This window comes from Hypomesus nipponensis, chromosome 12, assembly GCF_054491055.1.
Source record: "Hypomesus nipponensis isolate SF chromosome 12, ASM5449105v1, whole genome shotgun sequence".
Taxonomy (NCBI): Eukaryota; Metazoa; Chordata; class Actinopteri; order Osmeriformes; family Osmeridae; genus Hypomesus; species Hypomesus nipponensis.
Window position 1 is genome coordinate 4,665,412 of NC_140372.1, and position 23,981 is coordinate 4,689,392.

The 23,981-nt window shown below is 45.8% G+C and overlaps 1 long non-coding RNA gene across 2 annotated transcripts; it reads right to left on the minus strand.

Annotated features, from left to right (window-relative positions):
* Nucleotides 1-1,730: 1,730 nt before the first annotated feature.
* Nucleotides 1,731-23,981, minus strand: LOC146260739 (uncharacterized). 2 transcript variants are annotated; one of them, XR_014724790.1, is made up of 5 exons: nt 23,682-23,981; nt 3,454-3,524; nt 2,638-2,682; nt 2,214-2,372; nt 1,731-2,049 (listed from the first exon to the last, which is right to left on the minus strand). It is a non-coding gene; the product is annotated as an uncharacterized LOC146260739 (long non-coding RNA). The 2 variants fall into 2 exon arrangements; XR_014724791.1 differs by lacking the exons at nt 3,454-3,524; nt 23,682-23,981 and adding an exon at nt 2,928-3,435.

A 23,981-nucleotide genomic window follows, 5' to 3' on the forward strand; every position in this document is an offset into this window, starting at 1 on the left:
AACATCCTTCACCGTTTTACACCCAAATAACTTACATCTCACTTAGGATGGAAATGAATAGCGATACCTTTTAGATGTGAGCGTGTGTGTACAGTATGTGAGTGTGTATTGTGTCTGTGTACAGTATGTGAGTGTGTATTGTGTCTGTGTACAGTATATGAGTGTGTATTGTGTTTCCTGAGTGTGACTTCCCTGTGTTGGGCTCACCTATGTGTTTATGTCCTACTGTTCGTGAATGTGTGTGTGAGTGTGTGTGTGACTGCCTGTGTCACACACACACACAGAGCATGAGCCCTACACTCCTCGGTGTCGTCCTTTCATTCCAGTTCCGTCCCTGTCCTAGTGATGGATGTTCTTCATGACTTATTGCTGCCACATTAACCTGCATTATGTCACACACACGACCTGTCAGCCTAAACCCCTCGCCACTCTGCCACGGAGGCAGCGTTACCGGCAAAATAATGATGTGAGGGCCCCGGTAATATCGTAAAACAGTGTTTAAATATTTTAATTTCATTTGTCAGAGGAGGCCCTCCCTCCTTCTCTATTACCACGACAACCATCCCTCATCAGCCTGAACGAGTGCATTATTCATTAGCACTAATTATTTTCCCATAACGTCTGCCTCGATATATTTAACCTCCACATTACACCGCGGGTTAATGGCCTTGTAAAATTGAATCGCAGAGAGAGCGAGAGAAAGAGAGAGTGGGAAAAAAAGTAGAATTGGGAAAGCTCATTTAAAGAACATCAGAGAGGGGAGGGAGGGGAGGGAGAGGAGAGAAAGGGGCTAGCGGAGGAGTGTGAGAGTGCTTTGGGGCGAATGGGGTCCCAGATGTGAAGGGACATTTGTCCCTGTCTCATTTGCATACCGGGAGAGTGGCCTCCACTTCTCTGATGGAGAGAGGAACCAGAGGGTCCCAAGGGGCAGACTCCCTCCTCTTCATCGAGGTACAGAGAGCCCCCAACCCGTGACCTCTAACCCCTGGCCCTACCCCACCAGTGGGAAAATGTACTGCTGACCCAAAAGCCCGCAACTAAACTTAATATCACTTCAGCACCAACTAAAGTAGACGACGGTTGAGCTCTCCTCACCCCACCTCTCCTCCATTCCTCACCCCACCTCTCCTCCTCTCCTCACCCCACCACTTCTCTCTTCTCTCCTCATCCCACCTCTCCTCCTCTCCTCACCCCACCACTTCTCTCTTCTCTCCTCACTCCTCATCCCACCTATCCTCCTCTCCTCACCCCACCACTTCTCTCTTCTCTCCTCACTCCTCCTCTCCTCCTCTCCTCACCCCACCACTTCTCTCTTCTCTCCTCACTCCTCCTCTCACCTCTTCTCCTCTCTCCTCACCTCATGTCACCTCACCCCACCTCTCCTCCTGTTCTCTCCTCACCCCACCACTTCTCTCTTCTCTCCTCACTCCTCCTCTCCTCATCCCACCTCTCCTCCTCTCCTCACCCCACCACTTCTCTCTTCTCTCCTCACTCCTCCTCTCCTCATCCCACCTCTCCTCCTCTCCTCACCCCACCACTTCTCTCCTCACTCCTCCTCTCACCTCCTCTCCTCACCTCATGTCACCTCACCCCACCTCTCCTCCTGTTCTCTTCTCAACCCACCTCTCCTCCTCACCCCACCGCTCCTCTCCTCACCACACTTCTCCTCCTCCTCTCTCCTCACCCCACCTCCTCCTCTCTTCTCTCCTCACCCCACCTCACCACTTCTCTCCTCCTCATCCTGCTTCTCCTCCTCATCCCATCTCTCCTTTCCTCTCCTCCTCATCTCTCCTCTCCTCCCCCGTCCGGTCCACAGACGTCAGCGTGGGTGAAACCCCTCTCTCAGGTAGAGTCTTCTGCTGTCTTTTCCACGGAGGGACAGAGGGTTCCACTGTGGCGTCAGTCCACACAAATACACACGCAAGACATTCTGGAGGCCTGGAACCAGGGGCGGCTTTAATCCAACTTCTTCATAAGACTGCCATTCCAGAGCATGCGGAGTGCAGACCTTTACCTGTCATGCCACTCCAGCTGGTTAGTCTGGTGTGTCTGCAGAGGGAAGGAGAAGTAGCCATGCCAATCCACACCTCTCAGCAACGAGTAAACACACATGTAAAACACACATCCAAACACACACACCCAAACCCACACACACATCCAAACACACGTTCTTCTTCATGAACATCTCTGCTCTAATAAAACATAAAGTGTACCGGTTTGTTTCGTGTTGTTGTGCTTCTGCTGCAGCTCTCCAGACTCTGGTAAACATCTCCCTGCTCTTCTTTATGCCCCACGACACATAATCACAGTCCAGCTGAAACTACGGAGTAATATTGTCCCTGTGCCTTCTTTTCATAGAGCCCATAACAAATCTGAAAGTGCATAAAGTATCTTTATCTCCATGACGTTTAGAGGTGCCCTTTTAAAGGCAACATGGATCATAATGACGTTTTGGGCAGTCTCATACATTTCCTGGACAGTAGGTGTTACAGTTTTATCTCCTTCTCACACTGGATTAACATTTTTTATTGTGTTAGTCTAACCTGAGGCTAAATATGTTTGCTTGAAGTGTTGTAAACTGGTTAGATTATAGTGTTTAATAGAGTTTGTTTAAAATACAGTTGTTGTTGTTGTTACCTGTCATAATCATCACACTCCTCGTGGAATGTATGGAATTCCTACCTGGATGGAGAGAAAGAGAGAGAATGCGAGAAAGAGGGAGGAGAGAGAGAAAAAGAAGACAATAGAAAGAGAGGGAGGGAGAGAGAGCGAGCGAGAGAGGGAGGAAGGGTGGAGGTGTTGAAAAATGCAACAGCAACATCAATCACATTCGATACGGTAATGATGACCTAGCATTCGAGTCACGGAGCACATGTTGCCTGATGTACAGTAGTGGCCTACTACACTGTTTATTCCGGGAGAGATACCTAATGTAGCTGCTGGGTCTCTGTCCAGGCCCGCGTTTGTTTCTTCAGAATACGATTTACCCTGCGTATCTCTTATAGTGAAGTAGCCTACAGCAGCCCCAGGTGAGCTTCGTCAGCGTGTCGACTTCTTGTGGCATCGGAAACGTGTTCGGACGGCGGGGATGATATGCCATTAGCAGGCGGGGACGGACCCGGATGCACTTTAATAAAGTGAGATGTACTTGTATTGTAATGTCCGCTCGCACGACTCCTCTGAATAGCCTGGAGATTTCCAATTACTGCAGTTTGGAGCTTTACGTGCCATAGCTATCCATTCTGCAAATTAGCATGCTAACCTGAACCATTTCCTGTGAGAGTGGAGGGCGAAACGCACGATGAAATATTCAAGGCTCAATTTTCCATGATCAGGCGTCAGAGAGATTCATAATTACGTGATAGTTGTCACGGTAATTCATTTCTGTAGACTGCGGAGGTAGAGTTCTCTTAGTAGAGGATATAGATCACATGATTGAACTGTCATGCTTACCTTGTGTTCCCCGAATGGTTAAAAGGATGTAGGGAAGGCTAGGCCCTAGGATGTGGAATATCCTCCTGTTTCTGTGAAAAAAAAATGTATTTATTTGTTAATAAATTAACACTTTTATTATTTTTTAATAATTGAACACATTTGTTTTACAATTGATAGTTGAATCAGACTATGAAAAAAAAACATTCATGCCCAATAAATGCATCTATATTAGCCTACATTCCTGTCAGTTGCTTTACACACTTCGTCATAAGTACGACAATCAAGTCAACAAAAACAACACTGCCCATAAACTAAAAATGCCATACTCCAGTTGCCTCACTCAGAGTGTGTGTAAGACCGAGGCAGCTGCCATAACATGTGTCAGTCCAAACGACGCAGAGATTATTTTAATGGCACGCTAGTCAAAACGTGAACCTGCGGATGATAACAGGCCCGATTTTAAAGGTCAACTTGTCACTGCAGCCTCTGGTGAGGAGGGTGGTGAGATGGAGGGCTGGGGTACAAGCGGCTGTTTCAGGACCTTGTGCACAGATCCTTAATCCTGTCAGGTGAAGTCATGGTCTGATCTAAGGTCTGTTTGATCTAATCCATAATCTGATTTTCCTCTGATCTCATCATTGTGACTATAGATGATATGGTCTGTTCTATTCTTCTCTCTTTTTTAGTTGTTATTCTTTAGATGTTATTTTGTTCTGTTTTGTTCACTTCTGTTTTGTTTTGTTCTGTTCTATTAATTGTTTTCCACGTCGGTCAGAATATGTGATTGTAATGATTCAAACAGCGTGTTGTATAAACCGCTATGCTGTAGCAGTCTCATACAGTCTGATACAGTCATATCATGTTCTGACTGGGACATGGATTGTACTCTGAGAGGTTTCCGGTTTCAGAGTTGTTGTGTCGCCCAGCAGTTGTAGAAACGAGAGGAGAACCTTCAGTAAGGAACAGATTATATTAAAGATAGGGGTTTGTTGCATTTTAAGGGCAGTGTCCTTGAATAAAAACAGAGTAAGGCTGTGAAACGACAGATACTGTCTGAAAAAGGCAACCGTCTGAGAACCCTTCGATCGTGACACGCTGACAAGGTTCTGCCCAGCCCCGTATCCCTCATTCTGCTGTGACAAATGTCATTTTTCTCATTGTAATAAAATCCTTATGTCCCTCATTTTCTCAATATCTCTCCATGATAAATTCTCCACCGCCATGTCTTTCAGACTATTTAGCCCAAGGGGATGTAATTTAAATAATATCCCCAGCAAGCTGTTTCCAGAATAAGAATGATGACCCGGCTAATATTTCATCTAACACGAAGCAAGAGAAAAGATTTTCTTCCTAAATAACAGAAGTGTAATTATTTAAAATCCAGTGCAACCTTTCTGCTCAACAAGGTTAATTATGGCATGAGAGATAGTATGAGATAATGACATGAAACTCTCCAGTATTATGCTGAACTGATACTGAATTATTCTGGATATTTTGTATGTTAATTACATGTGAAGCACATTATAAGTAAGTTTTACAATTTCATCTCTGAAATAAGTATTTTTTTCATTGCAACTGACCAATTTCAGCAATCACTTCAGTATCACTGCAAAAGAGTATTCTGAAGCGTTTGAAATCTGAGAGTTAAAGTGACACCTAATAAAAGACACTTTAAATGTCATATCTCTGTAAGTACAACTATTTTAATCCCAGGAGAACTAACTTTCATGGCACTGTCCAGGTGGAGGTAAATGCAGGCCAGGCTCTGATGGCTTGAGAGTTTTCTGTATACATTTACAGAGATGGCGTCTGGGTGTCCTGGTTTTTGATGAAGGGGTAGCACTGCGTATGGTGGGAGGGGTGGGTCGGCTAATGAGGTGCTCATGGGTATTTAATAGACTGTGTCTGTAAGGTCCTGGGTGGGGGGGGAGGGGTCAGAAGAGAGACCCCAGGAAGCTGGTGTCTTTCTCTCCCCAGGGGGGTGGAGAGAGAGAGGGATAGGCTCGCATTAACAATGCGTGTTTGTGTTTTGGGGTGGGACTAACTAATTGCTGGTTTATGTATATGTGTGTTGGGAGTTTTAGTAGTGTGTGTATGTGTGTGTGTGTGGCAGGGGGAGGTGTGTGTGTGTGTCTGCTCTGGTACTGAACATGGAGCTGTAGGGGTGGCAGGGCATCACTTTGATGGGGATCCCTCAACCAATAGAGTGTGTGCCAAGAATCTGGAATACTGGACGTGTCAGCCCTTGCACACACACACACACACACACACACACACACCTTCCTACACACACACACCTTCCTACACACACACACCTTCCTACACACACACCTTCCTACACACACACACACCTTCCTACACACACACACCTTCCTACACACACACACACCTTCCTACACACACACACACCTTCCTACACACACACACACCTTCCTACACACACACACACCTTCTCTTCACCTCCTCCTCTCTTCACTTTCTTGACTCCCTTCTTCTTAGTCATCTTTTCACCTCTCTCCATCCTCTTTCGGTTTGAGTCAAGTATTCAAAACTCTGGTTTCACAGTAAAGTCATGAATCATTAAAATAATTTCAAAATTATAATTCATTAACCAATTACGATAATAACAATTTAGTATTCAACATTTCTGTGTCATCCACTGCTTAAAATGTGTCATGATCCTTTGCAAAGTTCAACTCAACGATTGAAAACGTAGCCATTAGCTTTGCTATGTGTTCAATACACCCTTGTGCTGCCTTTGGGTCATTGTGACACACCTTTTGCACCACGACGGTGGGTCACAATGACCTGAAGGCAGCACAAGGGTTACGAAAATGCCCTTTGAGGTGGTGGTAGGGTGGTGATATACTGGGTGAGTATACTGGGTGAGTATACTGGGTGAGTATACTGGGTGGGTATACTGGGTGGGTATACTGGGTGGGTATACTGGGTGAGTATACTGGGTGAGTATACTGGGTGGGTATACTGGGTGAGTATAATGGGTGGGTATACTGGGTGGGTATACTGGGTGAGTATACTGGGTGGTTAGACTTCTGTGGGTCTTAGGTTTCATCCCGGCAAAGTGCAACGTTTTTTTTTTGTATGCTGCTGTTTTTCATCCCAGAAAACGTTGATAAAAGAAACGCCTTCCTAAACTGGGAAATCGTGTTGTCCTAATGCTTGGGAGTGATTAAGTGTTGTACACACACACACACACACACACACACACGTGCGTACACTAAAATAACTACAAGAAATCTGCATGACTTGACAAGGGTCCTGTGTGTGGCCTAATACAACCACTAACAATGATAGCATATCAACATTAGAGTTCTGAAGCATGACTGGCCAATGCAGGTGCCTTGTCCTAATGAGCCTCGACATGGAACAGCCATGCTATTGTGTTGTGATGGATATGGCTGGTGTGTTCAGGCCTGGTTCCAAACCCACCAGGAGCCATAAAGCTGTGGCACCGCCCGGGTTAAAGTGCTGTGCAGGAGCATAAATCGGACCAGGGGCTTCTTAACTGTCCAATTTGCATGGGCCAGAACATAGAGTGCTAATGATGTTTTACAAGGCATGGAAACACACAGACACATATGCAAATGTGATTTGGCAACAACTTTGAGTTTGTGTATTAGTATGTGTGTGTGTGTGTGTGTGTGTGTGTGTGTCAATTGTGGTGATTGTGGCGCATGTAGAATGGGTACAATGTCATAATGTTCTTCAATTAAACTTGGCACAGACCACACTGACATCTAATAAACAGAGTGTGAGAGAAATAAAGAGAGATGAGAGAGAGAGAGAGAGAGAGAGAGAGAGAGAGAGAGAGAGAGAAAGAGAGAGATGAGAGAGAGAGAGAGAGAGAGAGAGAGATGAGAGAGAGAGAGAGAGAGAGAGAGAGAGAGAGAGAGACAAAGACAAAGAAAAAAGACAACAGAAAGAAAAACAGAAGCGGGGAAAGAGAGAGAGTGACAGACAGAGATACAAGGAATGAGAGAAATAGAGAGAAAGAGAGATGCTGCAGAATGTGGTGAGAGGACTTGGAGAAGTGGGGAGCAGTGCAGGAGGAAGGAGGGGGGGAGGAGAGGGGATAAGGGGATTTGTCTCTGTTAGAGAGAACATGACTCCTTTATTAAAGCCATTTATCACCAGCTGAATATTCCCCCTTTAATAGGCCCTGTCTCTAATTACCCAACTTTGTCAAGACGGGCAGTCAGTGCCTCTCACTCTGAAGGAGCGGGCACTCACACACACACACTCACACACACACACACGCGCGGTGTGGACAAAAGATCATTTCTGTATGTGTTGCTGAGGCCAACAGGCATCTCTTGGTTGCTTCCGATGCCCGAAGCCTTCTGCTGTGTTAGAAATGTGACAGAAATAATCACAGTGCTTCTTGTTCGAGAGCATAAGAGGACAATACAATCGCACTCTGAAACCACACTGTCATTACGTCACCCTTCGACAACCCTGTTTGTGGCCAGTTAGAGTACACAGGTTTTGGGTGTTTCAGAAAATGGGGAGGAGATTCATCTGCTTTTCCCCAGTGGGGAAAATTCATATGTCATTTGGCTACTTAGTCATGAAATTGGGTTCAGTTGTATTTTCTCTCAGTGGGGTTACAACCCTCTGGGGAGGTTAAGACCTCAGACCATTCCTTCCTTCTTTCCTTCCTCCCTTTCCTTACCTCCTTTCATTTGTATATTCCTCTTTACACATCCTGTCCTCTCCTCACATGTTTTAATACTTTTTTAATTAGCCACTTAACTAGGAGGCAGAGAGGAGACATGGCGGTAAAGCTTTTACAAGGTCGCCCTCAAGAGCAGAGCAACGCCTTCTACTCCAGCAATTAGTTTGGCCCTGAAACAGTCGGACAGATATTTGTTGGTATCATAGCTTTAACTATGCCTCAGCATCACTGCTCCTGGAAATCCTGTAGATGGCTGACACACACACACACACACACACATACACACACAGGCCAGCAAGTACACAAACACATAGTTTCGAAAGTGTCTAAACAGTTCAGTCTCCTGACTGCCTCACTGGACCAGCAGTTTCCCTGGTTTCACCATAAGACAGAGGAAGAAGCCTAAGCTAGTCTCACTGACAACTGCCTAAATTGATCTTCGCTGCCTTATTAGCCCACCCTCCCTTTGTCGTCAAACTGAACGAATCCGATACATTGATCAGAAAATACTTTAACGCTTCCACTGGCAATACTGAGATTTTTCAAGTCAGATTACTAGTTAGTTGCTATCTACCGGGGGTTCAAAAGCCAGATGCATTGAAACATCCCTGTAAGGTGGTTCACCAGTCAGATATTCAAAAATCAATCAAACCTACTTTTTCACGGTCCTTCTTTAGACGGTATTATACTGTACAGTATTAGAAATATACAGGATAATACAGGATATAATTTAAATGTGGGTATAATATTAGAAAGACATCAATCAACCGCTGCTCTTTATCTCCACTGTTCTTATTTTGTCCAGCAGAGGTCGCTGTGTTTCCTTGAAATGCTGACACGTTCCTGTAACAGCACAGTGAAGAACTCATTTAAATAGTGTTTATATTAATTTCAGAAATAACAAGACATGCCAAAGAACAAAATAGAAATGAATGATGATGCAGGTTGTAATTCTTATTTTTTTAATAGTGTGCCTAGTAAAAATAAGAAACAACATTAGAATTGTCTGTCTTATATTGGTAGTTATGAAGCTAGAGAGGGTTAAGTGGTTTCTTGCTGTTTGTGTGTGTTTGTGTGTGTTTGTGTGTGTTTGTGTGTGTTTGTGTGTGTTTGTGTGTGTTTGTGTGTGTTTGTGTGTGTGTGTAACTACTGGGCTGTGATACTCTGAGACACGTAACAACGTCATTGTGAAACAAGAACGGACCTCACTTCCCAATTCGGAGTTATGAACCCGACGTTTTCTCAAGTCTCTAAAAATAAGCTGCAGTAATATGATGCTTTGGAACCCACTACATCACCGTCTCCCCTCAAGAGTTGCCAATATGTTCGCCCCACAGCCGTGGCCCACACTAATGGTTTATGGATGTCATTTTCATTATTGGCACTAGGTGGCAGGATCCATACATTGATTAGTCATGGTCAGCTCTCCTCCCCCAGACATGCAGCTATTAACTCACCATTAACACAACTACAGTGTAGAGAACATACAGAATGGAGGATATCAGAGAGAATATCAACATGTGGAGCATTAGACTGCAGAACAAAAGGTTGCAGGTTCAAATCCCTCGCCGAACGTCTCTTCGGATAAAAGCGTCTGCTAAATGAATACTTTGAGAACACGGCACCAAACAAGCAGAGAGAGAGAGAGAGAGACAGGAAACACGTTGAGATCTGAGTCAGACATAACGCCAGCAGATCTTACTTCACACGCCATAATGCCATATTCTCTGAGGAAAATATCAGAGCAACTGCTGTACAGATCGTGCTCTCTCTCTCTCTCTCTCTCTCTCTCTCTCTCTCTCTCTCTCTCTCTCTCTCTCTCTCTCTCTCTCTCTCTCTCTCTTTTCTCCTTGGTGAGTATTGGGTGAGTATTGGCTTCTGCAGAGATGATTTGAGAGAAGTGCCCCTTTAGTCATTTAAAGGCCTAATTATTCAGGACACAGGTAATGTTCACAATGGATGATTTGTCAAGTTGAAATGGATTGGGATGTTTCTGCCTCAGGGGTGTGTGTGTGTGTTTGAGTGTGTGTGTGTGTGTGTGTGTGTGTACTTGTCTGCGTTAACAGCTTTGGATGTGTGCGTTCATGTGTGTGAACAGCTTTTGAGTAAGTGTTTGTGTCAGTGTGTGTGTGTGTGCACAGCTTTGAAGTCTGTTTAAGTCAACATCTAAACAATCTCCTGGATGGATTTGCAGAACAGGGAGGGGAGATTCACCAGGGTGCTAAGAACTTCCCTCCAGTTCCAAAGTTACCGCGACAATGCTGATCAAACGTAGTGACACCGTAACAACAGTCGGTTAGTCAGTCATGTCAGAGGGATTCCACAGACGCTGGTTGTCACGGCAAAGTTAGATCTGCTGGGGTTATGTCTGCTCTCTCTCTCTCTCTCTCTCTCTCTCTCTCTCTCTCTCTCTCTCTCTCTCTCTCTCTCTCTCTCTCTCTCTCTCTCTCTTTCTGGCTCAGATTGTTGGTGCAGTGTTCTGAAAGTATTCATTTAGCAGACACTTTTATCCAAAGCAATGTACAGGGAAGGACTTGAACCAGCGACCTTTTGCATTCAAATGCTCCACTGCAGAGCTATACCTGTCCTCCATTCCTCCCCGAGCATCCGGCTCAACACATTTTTGCATGTTGTCACCTCTCTCTCTCTCCCATACAATTCCAGTCTCTCTGTAACTGTCTTTGTCCAATAAAGCCCAAAAAATAGATGTAAAGAAAATGATTCAGCATGGTGTGAAACTCCTTCCAACCCACCAGACCAAACACTGGCACACCAGGAAGTGAACCACAGTGAGGCCTCATCTGCTTGGCACAACCATCAACATTTAACCAGGCTTTGCAGTTGAATGTGATTTAAAAGCCCCTCAAGTCAGACCTAATTAGCTGATCCCAGATTGCACCGGCCCCCCTGAAAACTTAACAAGGAGGGAGTGTGTGTGTGTGTGTGTGTGTGGGGGGGGGGGGCAGGTAAGACACCACACTCATTCCTTTGGGAAGCATGGGAACACAAGGCAGCCAGGGTGTTCCCTGACTTGACCACAGCTGCTACCATTGCTGTCACACACAGCCTAGGCAGAGCCTGGACACCTGGACCCAAACGACCCTTCTGAGCATGGCTTTCAAAGAGGCCGTCTGAGTCCATGACGTCACGCTGCAGTCAGTATCAGAGCTGAGCTACTGAGGGGGTTACTACCTCGCTCTCCAGTTTAGTGATCACACGGGGAGACCGTCTGAGCCTAAGGCTCTTGTTGGAGTCTCTGAACGGACCTGATCTCTCCTAACGGATCAGAGGGACAGTCTCAGGGTCCCCCCCCCCCCCATTCAGTCAGTCACACCTGCAAAAGGATATGGGGACATCTCTTTACGACAAGCCAGCTGTCATCTCTTGTCCTCCGTCCCCAGATCCAACCAGAGGCTTGTCTAGGAGGATGGAGGGGGGCCAGGGAGCCAGGGGGGGCTGGAGGCCAGGGGGGCCAGGAGGCCACAACCTCGACAGCAGCCCCCCACCAGGCAGGCCTCTCAGTCTCTCTGAAAGGCTGACACCACATCTGTCTAATGGGTCCTGGATGAGGTCTTTCTCTCTCCAATCTCTCTCTCTCTCTGCCTATCCCTCTTTCTCTGTACATGTGTCTCTCTCTCCATCCATGTCTCTCTTTTCTCTCTTCTCTTTTTCCATCTCTCTTTTCATCCCCCTCTCTCCCTGTCTGTGTCTCTCTCTCCATCTCTCTTTCATCCCTCTCTCCCTCCATGTGTACCTCTTTCCCCCCCTCGCAACATCTCTCTCTCTCTCTCTCTCTCTCTCTCCCTCTCCCTCTCCCTCTCTCTCTCTCTCTCTCTCTCTCTCTCTCTCGCTCTCTCTCTCTCTCTCTCTCTTTCCTGGGGCCTTTGTGTCCCTGAATGGCTGTATCGGGGTTCTGTGTGGTGGTTCAGCGTCTGAGCCCAGAGAGACACCATCCACCCCCCTGTTCAGCCACCAGCCCCCAACATGAACACAGACCAAACAAAAGGAGGGGCTGTCGCTCAGAATAAGCAACTTCATGCAGCAAGAATTGTATTGTAAAATGAGAATGAGAGAATGAAAGAAAGAAAAGCAGGAGAGGAGAAAATAAGAGGAGAGGAGAAGAGAGAGTCACAGGAGGAGGAGAGACCGGAGGGGAGAAAAGAGAGGAGAGAAGAGGAAAGAGAAGAGAAAAGAGGAGAAAAGCAGAAAAAGGAGGAGAGGAGAGTAGAAAAGAGGAAGGGCAGAGGCAGAGACAGGAGGTGACAGTGCTGCAGTCAAGCCTCTTTACTCCCCTTCACACTGAAATATTGAAAAGCTTTTGTTTTGCCTAGTTAAACATGCACTGATGTGACACAAACTGTGAACAATGCCATGGTGCACACACGGGAACCCTCACCTTCATAATTCATGACAGAAGCACGGCTGTTGTCCTACTCAACCAGAGTCAATATGGTACTCTGGTCTACAGCTCCTCATAGAGCTCATCAATACCGCTGGAACCTGATCTCAACATCAATAAAGGCATATAAATGTGCACAAAACTGCGACAACCGTCTCTTATCTTCTTATCTGTGCCTGGATATACACTGTACTTTTTTTTTTTTTTACTGCTTACTTTTCAATACAAAATGAACACATTAATTTGTTAACTGTCGGACACGAAAACAATGTGTAAACTAATTGGAAATGTTTAGTGGAAATGCAGCTATGTTTATACATATTTGTTTTCATGCTTCCTTGTCCAGTTCGTTTTTCATCCCATGACAGATTTAGTTTGACCAGACAGGAAGTGACTCTCCCTGATCAACACTCATCATCATCATCACTTCTGACTGACCTGTGGTGGCCTGTGTAAAGCTGCTGTTAGAACCTGCTGGATCGGAGAGGATGGAGGGAGGGAGAGGATGGAGGGAGAGGATGGAGGGAGAGGATGGAGGGAGAGATAGATAGAGGAGAGGGAGGGAGGTGTAGAGGAGAAGATGGAAGGAGGGAGAGGATGGAGGGAGAGGATGGAGGGAGAGATAGATAGAGGAGAGGGAGAGGATGGAGGGAGGGAGGGAGAGGATGGAGGGAGAGATAGATAGAGGAGAGGGAGAGGATGGAGGGAGGGAGGGAGAGATAGATAGATAGAGAGGGAGGGAGGTTTAGAGGAGAAGATGGAAGGAGGGAGAGGATGGAGGGAGAGGGAGAGATAGATAGATAGAGAGGGAGGGAGGTTTAGAGGAGAAGATGGAAGGAGGGAGAGGATGGAGGGAGAGATAGATAGAGGAGAGGGAGAGGATGGAGGTGTAGAGGAGAGGAGGGGGAGAGGATGGAGGGAGAGATAGATAGAGGAGAGGGAGAGGATGGAGGTGTAGAGGAGAGGAGGGGGAGAGGATGGAGGGATGCACAGAGAGACATCCTCCAGCGTACACTTCCAGACACATGAGGAGCTAGCGGGTACCCTGCTATGAATTATACATCTCTCCTGAGAATATGCTCTATCCGCTTCTCTCTCTCTCTCTCTCTCTCTCTCTCTCTCTCTCTCTCTCTCTCTCTCTCTCTCCCTCTCTTTCTTCTCTCTCTCTCTGTCTCTCTCTCTCTCTCTTTCTTCTCTCTCTATCTCTCTGTCTCTCTCTCTCTCTCTCTCTGTTTTTCTTCCCTCCCCCTCTCTCCCCCTCTTTCTCTCTATCACTCTCCGTCTCTCATTCCCACTCTCTCTCTTTGAAACTATGAGGTTGGGAAAAAAAATAATAAAAAAAGAAATCCACAGGACAATATAAAAACTGAATGTGTGAAAATAACTGGATTTTTGGCCTCTGAGATTTTCATGTCACGAACTCTGGACAAGCTCACTGAGAATGTTCCTGAACGTTCTGCATCAAAAACTTATGAAAGAATGTTACATTGGCTGTTTTGATGAAAACCACCCAGACAAGTGTCATAGATAGTCTTTTCTTCTGCTAGGTTACATTATATGTTGACAGCACATCCATTACAGTAAAACAACCCCAGTTTCTGCTAACTGGATGTTTTAGAAATGTGAGCCAAGCCAGTTCAAACGGCAGAAAGCTTGCAAACCCCTATAAACACTGACTGTGAACTCCTGTATATTTTACCCTCAAGAATAAATCATCCAGTGTTGGTGGCAAACCTGATTTCTGTTGCCATTCTACCGAGCCAAAAAAAACCCAGCATGGAGAAGACCGAGGTCAGAAGAATCAGCCTGAAGCCAATCCACATGTGTTTTGTTCTGTTAGTCTATGTAGAAAAACAGACCGTTTGTGAGTTATGTTTGTGTCTGTTGTAAGCGTGTGTGTGTGTGTGTGTGTGTGTGAGTGTTTGTGGGGGTGGATGTTTGGGGTTGTGCGTGTGTGGGTATGTGTGTCTCAGAGTGACATAAAACAGTGCGCTGAGAGACCAGGGAACAGACCAACCATAATTGCGCGGGTGGCATTTTAGAGACACTCTCACTACAGGGGTCAATTTCTCCTCAGGTCACTGAGAATGACATCATCAAACCACTGTTAACTCTGCAAACAATCCTAGCTGAGCCGGGCGCATATTGACTGTGAATCCCTTCAAAAACAGACAGCTCATTCCTGGTTTTGCCCTCAATCTAAAATCATAACCTCTGAACGATGGCTCGGGATTGTTCATCTGTCATAGGAGATGGAGAAGCACGTGAGGAGCAGTGGAGGAGGGGAGAGGATGGGGAGGGGCTGAATGGTCAAAATGTAAGAGAAGAAAACCAAACCACTTTCCACTTGCATCCAGTGGTGGTGCATGGACGTTCTCTCCCTGCATGGGATGATGGGGCGAGGGAGATAAGTCACATGATCAATAGAACATCGTGAACACACAGACCTCTCTCCTCTACTCTCCTCCGACACCCCCTCCCCTCGCCTGCCCTCCCCTGCTCTCCCCTGCCCTGCCCTGCCCTGCGCTGCTCTCCCCTCCTCTACTCTCCTCTCCCCTCCTCTCCTCCATTGCCGTCTCCCCTCTGCCCCCTTCCTCATCCTCTCCTCCATTGCCCACCTCCTCTCCACCACCTCCCCTATGTACGTCCCTTTCTTCTACTTTCCTCCATTTTTCATCCCCCCTCTCCCCCAGTCTAGCCCTCCCTTACTCCTTCTTTCTTCCAATCAATTAAGCTCTGAGAGTAAACAGATTGCTGCTGTCTGGAACCTGATAGGCCCTTCACCTATCCTCCTGAAACCTGATAGGCCCTTCACCTCTCCTCCTGGCCTGCTTAAAGAGACACTAGATACCCAACCCATGAGAGATGTAGAGAGTGAGAGAGGGAGGGAGGGATGGAGGGTGGGGGGAAGACAGACAAGATAATCAGAGAGAGAAACAGAGAGAGGGGGGAGAGAGGGAGGGAGAGAAAGAGAGAAAGATGAGGTAAACAGAGAGAGGAGAGAGAGGAAAGAGAATACTGTCCCAGCACACTGAGGTAAGATAGCTAAATAAAGAACAATGACATCATCATCATCATCCTCACGTGTGCCTCTATGACCCCTAGAAGAGCAAACATCTATTCTGCCTAGCAGCTTCAGGAGAGGTGAATGTTCCAGAACTGTGTGCACTAAAAAGACAGCTGAGTAACCTGAGGAAATATATATTGGAAAATAAACTGTCATGTTTTTCACACGTTTTTCATCCTATCGAGAGTGAGAGTTATTGTGGACAAGCTTGGACAAGCATAACCCACCTGCCTGTGGTTGTCGCCACAACACAGGCACAACATTGTAAACACTGACACCTTCAGTTCTGGTTCCTAACATCCCATCACCTTTAGCGGAGTGGGTGATCTGATTGGAGAAGCACGGGTGAGACCACGTTTCTCTCTGGGCTGTTTGGTTTCACAAATGGAGCTGGTTTAATATGGGAGATTAATAGACTGCTATCAGATCTAGCCTCCATCAGAGCTGTGATCCAGTTACAGACACACATGATGGATGATCCTGGGGCCCCCGGGGGGCAGGACGTCGACCCTTCAGGGGAGGAGGGATGGAGAGATGGAGGATAGATGGAAGAGCGTCGGAGGAGGATGGAGGTAGGGAGGGCTGGAGAAGGAATGGATGGACAGGGGGAAGGAGGTGGGATGGATGGAGGGAGGTCAGGAGGAGGTGGACGAGAGGATTTGATGGTGGGATTCAGTATGGGAAGATGAAGGATTAACAAACATGGATGGATCGGTTGAGACCTGGATCAAACACTGGATTGCAAGATACTCCTACCTTGATACAATGACGAGTACCATACCAACATACTTTTGGTCAGAAAGCCCTATCCTCAAGTATCATGATGGTTTTGCTACTGCAGTGGTGGTCAAATATATTCAAATCCTACAGCAACCTGATTGCTGTAATACTATCTTCCAGAAGATTCTTGTCAGACTGCCTTTCTGACTACAGAGCCTTGTAAAACAGAACAACGGGTTATTAACAGCAGATAATCAATGACTGAAGTGTGATGTAAAACCCATCATATTAAATACTTGCTGAGAACAAACACAGATCACTGACAGCACAACGCAGCTGTCTGCCAGGGCGGCATTAAAACAACGGAAACAGGCTTCACTAATGACTGACGACTGGTTACGGTTTCTGAAAGCGAACAAGAAACGGAACGGTAGTCTGATGGCTGTAATGGAATCTTCCAGAACAAAGGCAGAGCATAATGAATGTGTCTGCGACTTGGTAGACTGGAATTAAAGGAAGACCCCGAGTCCTGCAGATGATAGGGGTGAATGTAATTAGGTTCACGATGTACATGAAATGACTCGCAGATGCAAATGATATTTTTATGTTGTGTGTGGTGCTTTCTGTTGGTCTCTAGTCTTCTGTGGGTCTGTTGGCTAGGTGAAGGGCAGTGTGGGAATAGAATGGCCTCAAGATCAGCAAGCTGGCTTCATATGAATGTGTGTCACTGCCAAAGGCCAGATGCCCCTCCCAGAATAGCTAATATTTTCCTCACAAGAATAATGTATATGACATTATTGATTTTGAATTTTTGACTTTTTAATTTTATTTTACCAAAATCAACCTAATTTTCTCTGTGGTGTAGAATGCAGCTCTGAGTGAGCATCACTCGGGCTGCAGACAAAACATAGACAGGCCCTGAACAGAACAGCAGCAATGCAATGATGACATCACCGTCTCCAGTCGCCATCCAGCCCAGCCTTCCAGCCTCCCAGCCTCCCAACCTTCCAGCCTTCCAGCCTCCCAGCCTCCCAACCTCCCAGCCTTCCAGCCTCCCAGCCTCCCAACCTTCCAGCCTCCCAGAACTGTTACCCTCACGGGGCAAACTCAAGGTCAGGACTCATGATATCTAGTCCCGCGCCTCCAATGTCCTTGTGAGGTAGATAAGAATCTTCACTAACCCCACACACATACTGTACGCACACACACACACACACACACACACACAGCACTCCTCCTGGTCGATACAGAGAAGGAGGGAGGGAGGGATGGCTTGTAAATGCCCTGATGATCTGAGGCTTTCATAACAGCTGATGGATAACCCCTTTACAGAGTGCGCTACGACAACTGTTCAAGATATTTTAACATGATAAGTTATTTAAAAGAAACACTTGTGTTCAGGTGGGTTATTTTGAAACTTCCACACATCTTCTCATAAGGTGCTGTGGTGACTTACAGGATGGTTTGGTCTTGTTCCCCTGTTCCAAGCCAGGATGTATGGGATTACTAACAATATGCTGAACGCAAACTCAGAGACAAACGTTTGTTGTTGTGTGTATTTGGTCAAAAAGAAAACAACTAAATAGATGTTTCACTAGACAATGAAACAGGTGATGTTTAATGAATAGAATGTTGTCTAAACAGCCATAATAACTTTTTCGTCACTAAAGGAAATTAAAAGCTGAGCGAACTATGCTACTCTACTCTACGCTAGGCTAGGCTATGTTGATGATTGTGGCAGTGTCTCTACTCCATCCCTTTATGGAACAGTATAAATCAGCGCTAGGAGCAGCAGTTGTCAGGATCCTCCAGGAGCCCCAGCTGTATACTGACTGATGCCTCCCAGGCACGGTGATTACCAGGTACTTAACAGGCTGCACCTGCAGGACCACACACCAGCCACAGGCACATCTTACTGTAGGGAGTGGAACAGGGCTCCCCCCCCCCCCCCCCCACACACACACACACACAGACACACACACACACCACCATCCCCACCACCCTTCATCTCCCACCTCCTCCCTTCTTCTCACACTCTATCATTCGTGGTTTCCCACTTTTATTTTTATTTTTTTCTTTCTCTCTCCCCCTCACTCCGTCTTAGTTTTCTGGTGGATCCAGATGTAAAGCAAGCCTAGGGACATACATGTGGAGCCCACAACCATACGCCAGATGTTTTCATGAAGGAGGTTGGTGTGTGTGTATGTGTGTTGTGTGTGTGTGTGTGAGTGTGATTGTGCATCTACATGTGTGAGTGTGTTTTGAATGAAGCTGTGTGTGTGTGTGTGTGTGTATGGCTCCACGTATTGCTGCTATGGAATACAATAAAATAAAACGACATTGTCATTCAAGTGTCTGCCAGTAAAAACAGTGTTTACTCACAAAGTGAGTGTTTTTATTGTTGCACAACCCCAACTGTCTGGCCAATTATGTGAGCTGTGTGTTATGACTTGAACATTCTCTTCCAGCCTAAGTAGGACATTTATCCTGCTGTATGTCTCCTCCCCTGTTGTGCTTGTGGAACACTTCCTGGTCTCCTCTTAACTCCACAGCTAATTGCCTCAGGTGAGGAGAATTTCTCATACTGTACAACACACACACAAACGCACACACAAACACACACACACACACACACACACACACACACACACACAAACACTCACACACACACAAACACACGCACGCAGCTGCAGGTATTGTGGACAGACTGCTGTGTTGAGCTGAGTGAGATTCAGTGACACAGCTTGCTCATTAGACAGTTTTTCTTGGATAAGGGCCCAACACACGCAGGTAACAAATGAAAGTAGGGCACAATCCTACACTTTCACAACACCGTTACACGCCCCCTTGATGTGGGTTGACCTTTGACCTTTAACAATGAGAGGTACAGACACACGGCAAGGGGAGGGTTTGCTATATTTAGGCAGTAATCAATAGCTTAACTCTCATCACAGCGGGACGTTTGTCAGGAGGTAATGAGGGCTCTCCGCATCTCAGTGTTCTACGAGTGATTAGCTCTGTTGTGTCATGTCGTTGCATAACATGGCAAGGAAGGAATTAGCTAATTGTTTCTTATTGTATACTACTACATTGTACAGTATGTATTTCACATTTCTATTTTATTTAAAATACCTTTCCTTTTTTCTACATTTCTTTCTTTTTAGTCTCACACCCTCTTCGACTTTAAACTCTCCTCAACTCTGTCGTGTCCACACAACCTCTTCTTTACACACCCTCTTCTAGCTACCCTCCCAAACTCTCTACTTTCCTCACGCCGGCCCTATAGAGCCATGATAAATGCCTCTGAGGAGACTAATAGGGGTGTATTGACAGGAAAATGGTGTGCTGATCCCTCTCCTGCTGCAGAGTGCTGAGGAGAGTCCCCGAGCAGATGGGAGACTCTTTGGGGAGAGGACAGGGGTGAGGGAGGAGGAGTGGAGAAGAGGAGGAGGAGCGAAAAAGAGAGCGGAGGAAGGGAGGGAGGGAGGACTACACACAATCCCAGATTACAGCTTTATATTGAGGTTGATATGAAGAAAACTCTGCTGGGTTCATGTGTGGTCAATTTACCTTTCAGGTGTCCGGCAAATAAACTAGAATGTGGCTAAACCCAAACTGAGTTAAGTAAACGGATTTCAGGCAAGGTTTTGACTGTGCAATTAGTTTTGTCCACACCCATCGACTTGGGAAACTTGGCTAGTGGGACTGTTAATTGGAATAGACCGCTGTTTGGTCTTGATGGATGGAACATGGATTGCATTAGTGTGGGAAAAAGAACTCCCAACTCTACAGTCTCTTCTGTGTCGGTTCTCTTATCTCTGTTCTAGATACTGAAAATGGCTGTACTGGGATGAATGACCATGCGTGGTGTGTGTGCGAGCACACTTGTGTGTGTTTCTTGTGAACAGTGTGTGCGTGAGTCAATACTGTCTAGCTGTCCCAGGTGGTCTCTGGCCATCTCCCTCCTGTACTCCCCAACCTCTCCAGCCAGGACCCAGGTACATGTCCTGCAACCCCCCAAACCCTCCCCTGAGCGCTCCAGGCCAGCCACAGCAGAGATGGTGCCTGTTCCCGGGCATTACTCTTCCCTGACACCAGCCGATGGATCAAGATGTAGGAGTCCTCTCCAGTAACGAGATCTTTAATGTTGGAGCCACTAGGTTATCACTGTGGGCCCTGCACCTTGCTCTTAGTGCCATCTTCATCAAGTGCTGCTTGTCCTGCTGCTGCTGTGGTCTGAGATGGAGGAGATGAGGCCTAATGGCAACACTTCATCAAACGGTAAAACTGGAAATAGAGCGATGAACATTTAATGGCCGGATAAAAAAAAAAAAAAACTGTCATTACCACAACACTTAGATGATCACAATGTGCTTGGTGATAATGGTAGTAAATGCTGAAATAAAAAAACAATTATCAAACAAACTATTCATAGAAAACTCCAATGCTGAATTTCAAACCAATTATCCAACTGTTTGTAGGAATCTCTGATGAGTTCAGAGATTTCAAAGGATCCTTAATAATCCCAGTGCCCTTTCAGTTTTTTGAAATAGGGTGACGTGTATTTTAGGCTTTCTTGCAAACTGTGACTTCACCACCCAGAAAAATACTCCCATGCTTTGGAGGGTTCAAGAGAACAGTTCAACATGCACTTGATTTCCATGACTATGAAGAACATGACACTCGACAACAATACAACTCGACCCCACGTAAGAGGTACGATCCTCAAAACATCCAACCGAACGATGTGGCCAGTGTCAGCTCTTCACAGAACACAATGAGGGCACATCTGTAGAGGAGCGTTGAGGGTCTAAACAATTTACAATCTCTACCAGTGCCAAATGTTCGCTCCCTTCCAGAGGACCCCACCCAGGATGCCTCTGAGCTACATCTGCTCTTGCAGGGCTGCGTGGAGCTATACTCAGACGCCAGTCAGTAAACAGACGTAAATTAGGCCTTCCTCATCTCTGTCCGCGGTCCTCCTGAGAGGGTCGTCTCGCACACAGAGACCCACCGAGTGAAATTCCACGACGACAAAACTGGACCCGCAAGGGCTGGGGACATCGAGAGTTTTGTGTTGAAATAATTAGCCTGCTTAGGAGCCATCTGTGCTGTCAGGACTGGCACGCCGCCCGCACCAGATGCCCAGATGCTTTATGGGTAATGGCATGCAGAGACCCACAGCAGATGCTCCTGAGTGAAGGAGGCTCCAGTTCTGTGCTGGTCTGGGATCTGCTTCCTATAAACAGTGAGCTACACAGTAAGAGGGAATGGAAACTGACATCGGACCCCAGGTCAGCTTCTACTGGCAAATTCACTGTGTTTTTACAATTTTTTTAATAATGTATCTTTTCTGTAGAGGAAGTGATTGCTAGTCACTGAAATACCACACTCGAGTGGGTGCTATCATGTTATGTATCAAGAATCCATAAAACTTCGGCCGCCATTTTGTTGTATAACACTTTGCATCATTGATACGGACCCATTAACACTGTTCATAAAGGGATATTCTTATCATTATTTTGCAATAAAATACAGCTACAGCTTTACACACACGATTAATGCTACACCTCCATCCACATTAATGGTATAACTTAATCGGCCAAACAACCCACACCATCCAAACAACAACAACCATGACCCTGGTGGAAATCAGTTGCGTTATCTATGAAAAGCAGATGTGTTTTAATTACTCAGACGCTGTGGTAGAATGGGTTTTTTGGGATTTGTCTGTGAGTAGACCTAGTAACTTGATAAGGCTGTGGATTTACTCGATGAGGTAAAAAGTTCCTGAGCTAGCAACATGGCGGTGGTTGTTCCCTGAGGGCAGGGAAACCGTATCTGCCTCGAAGGAGCTTCCTCCTTGGTAAGCACTTCTTATCCAGGCCATCACGGCAGGCCGATAGCAGGCCTGGGTAATATCCAGTAACTGCAGCTTTATGTGCGATCCAATACTTGGATCAATCCCAGGGACCGACCGCCGGACGGACAGCCATTAACCCCTGAGTGCTCTCGCCCCTCTCTCTCTCTCTCTCTCTCTCTCTCTCTCTCTCTCACACACAAACACACACTCTCTTTGCTGTCGGTTTCTCCGTCCTCTTATCGCTTGTCTTTCTCTTTCTGTCTGGTTTTATTTTTGACAATCTTACTTTACAGTTTGTCTTTCTTTTAAGAAGATCACATGTCTAATGTCTAGGATGAGCAACAGATTAGCAGCTGGAAGAAAACATTTCAAAATAAAAATACATCTTCAAATCAGTGGAAGCATAATTGTAACAATTTATCCTCTAGCTAGTTACTACGCCTAACCCCGATTTATTCTGTCTTCTAGTCTTTTTTAATTTGAAGATCAAATCAGCTCAGAATATATACACTTAAAGCTTAGATTGCTGCCTCACGGGGTGTGTGTGTGTTTGTGAGCATGGATAGAGAGAGATATAGATAGAGATAGATAGAGAGAGAGAGAGAGAGAGAGAGAGAGAGAGAGAGAGAGAGAGAGAGAGAGAGAGAGAGAGAGAGAGAGTATATTAAAGAAATTGAATGTGTTTGAAAACCAATTTTGGGGGGAATTATTGTCCCATACTGTACATGGTCCCTTGTGACTGAACAGAAGTCCGTCTGTGTGGCAGTAGTGCACATATAAACCTTTCACTGTATAATGCATAAGAATAGCATTGACAGTAAAGTCATGAGTTCAATCCAAAAATAATCTAGAGTTTTTACACGCAGAATTATCATAGTTAAATCAGATTTTGCATTTGAAAGTTTTTTTAGTTTTTTTCAGTTTTTTTTGGTTAACAGTATGATCAATCTATAGTCTTAAATACATTATCAGATTATAAGAACAAAAACAAATTAACTTAACTCATAGTTGCCATTACTGTAAAATACAATGGTGCAATATCCTTCAATATTTCAATATTCTTTTATTTTTGGCAAAGTTATAAATCATCTGGACTTTACCGAGGAACACATGCCAATCATAAACTGACAGTTTCTTTCTTTCTCATTGAATAATGCATTATACCTGACTACTATTATATTTTAAAATTAAGATAATATATGAACAATTTTAAAGACAAATCACAAAACCTTTGTGTTCAAAATCATTTTAGAATAAGAAATCTAAGCAGATTTAGGGGAAATAAATATACACTGCAAAATAATCCAATGTGTATTTGACCTACCCTAAAACACTCATTTGGCACTCCAAACATTGAGCAAATTGGAGAAAAACTCATTTATAAACTAAAAACATTCCAGTATGTTTCCTGGACAACAGGTCCCCCTCCATTCTCTCAGTGTCACCAGCGCGCTGGAATCATCTACGTAAGCCGAGCAGCAATCAGAAGAGTTCCTCTTACCTTCAAACGCCTCTTTTTTTTCAGGAAGGTCGGGACCCCAGAGCAGAGAAAGTTCCGGAGACGCCTGTAGAACTTCTCAAGGCCAGGAACTAAACGCAAACGCCGGGCCGTAGCCGACTAGAGGAACAGACCCAGGGAGCAGATGCAGCCATTCTGCCAGCAAGCCGGCCAGCCAGCTAGGCTGCCGCTGGGTCGGCCGGTCAGGGAACAGGAACAGGGAGACCGGCACAGACCGAGGAGAGAAGCTGGAGTGTGGTCTGGCTGGAAGGCTTTTCTGCCTCTCCTAGCCTTAGTGAAAGC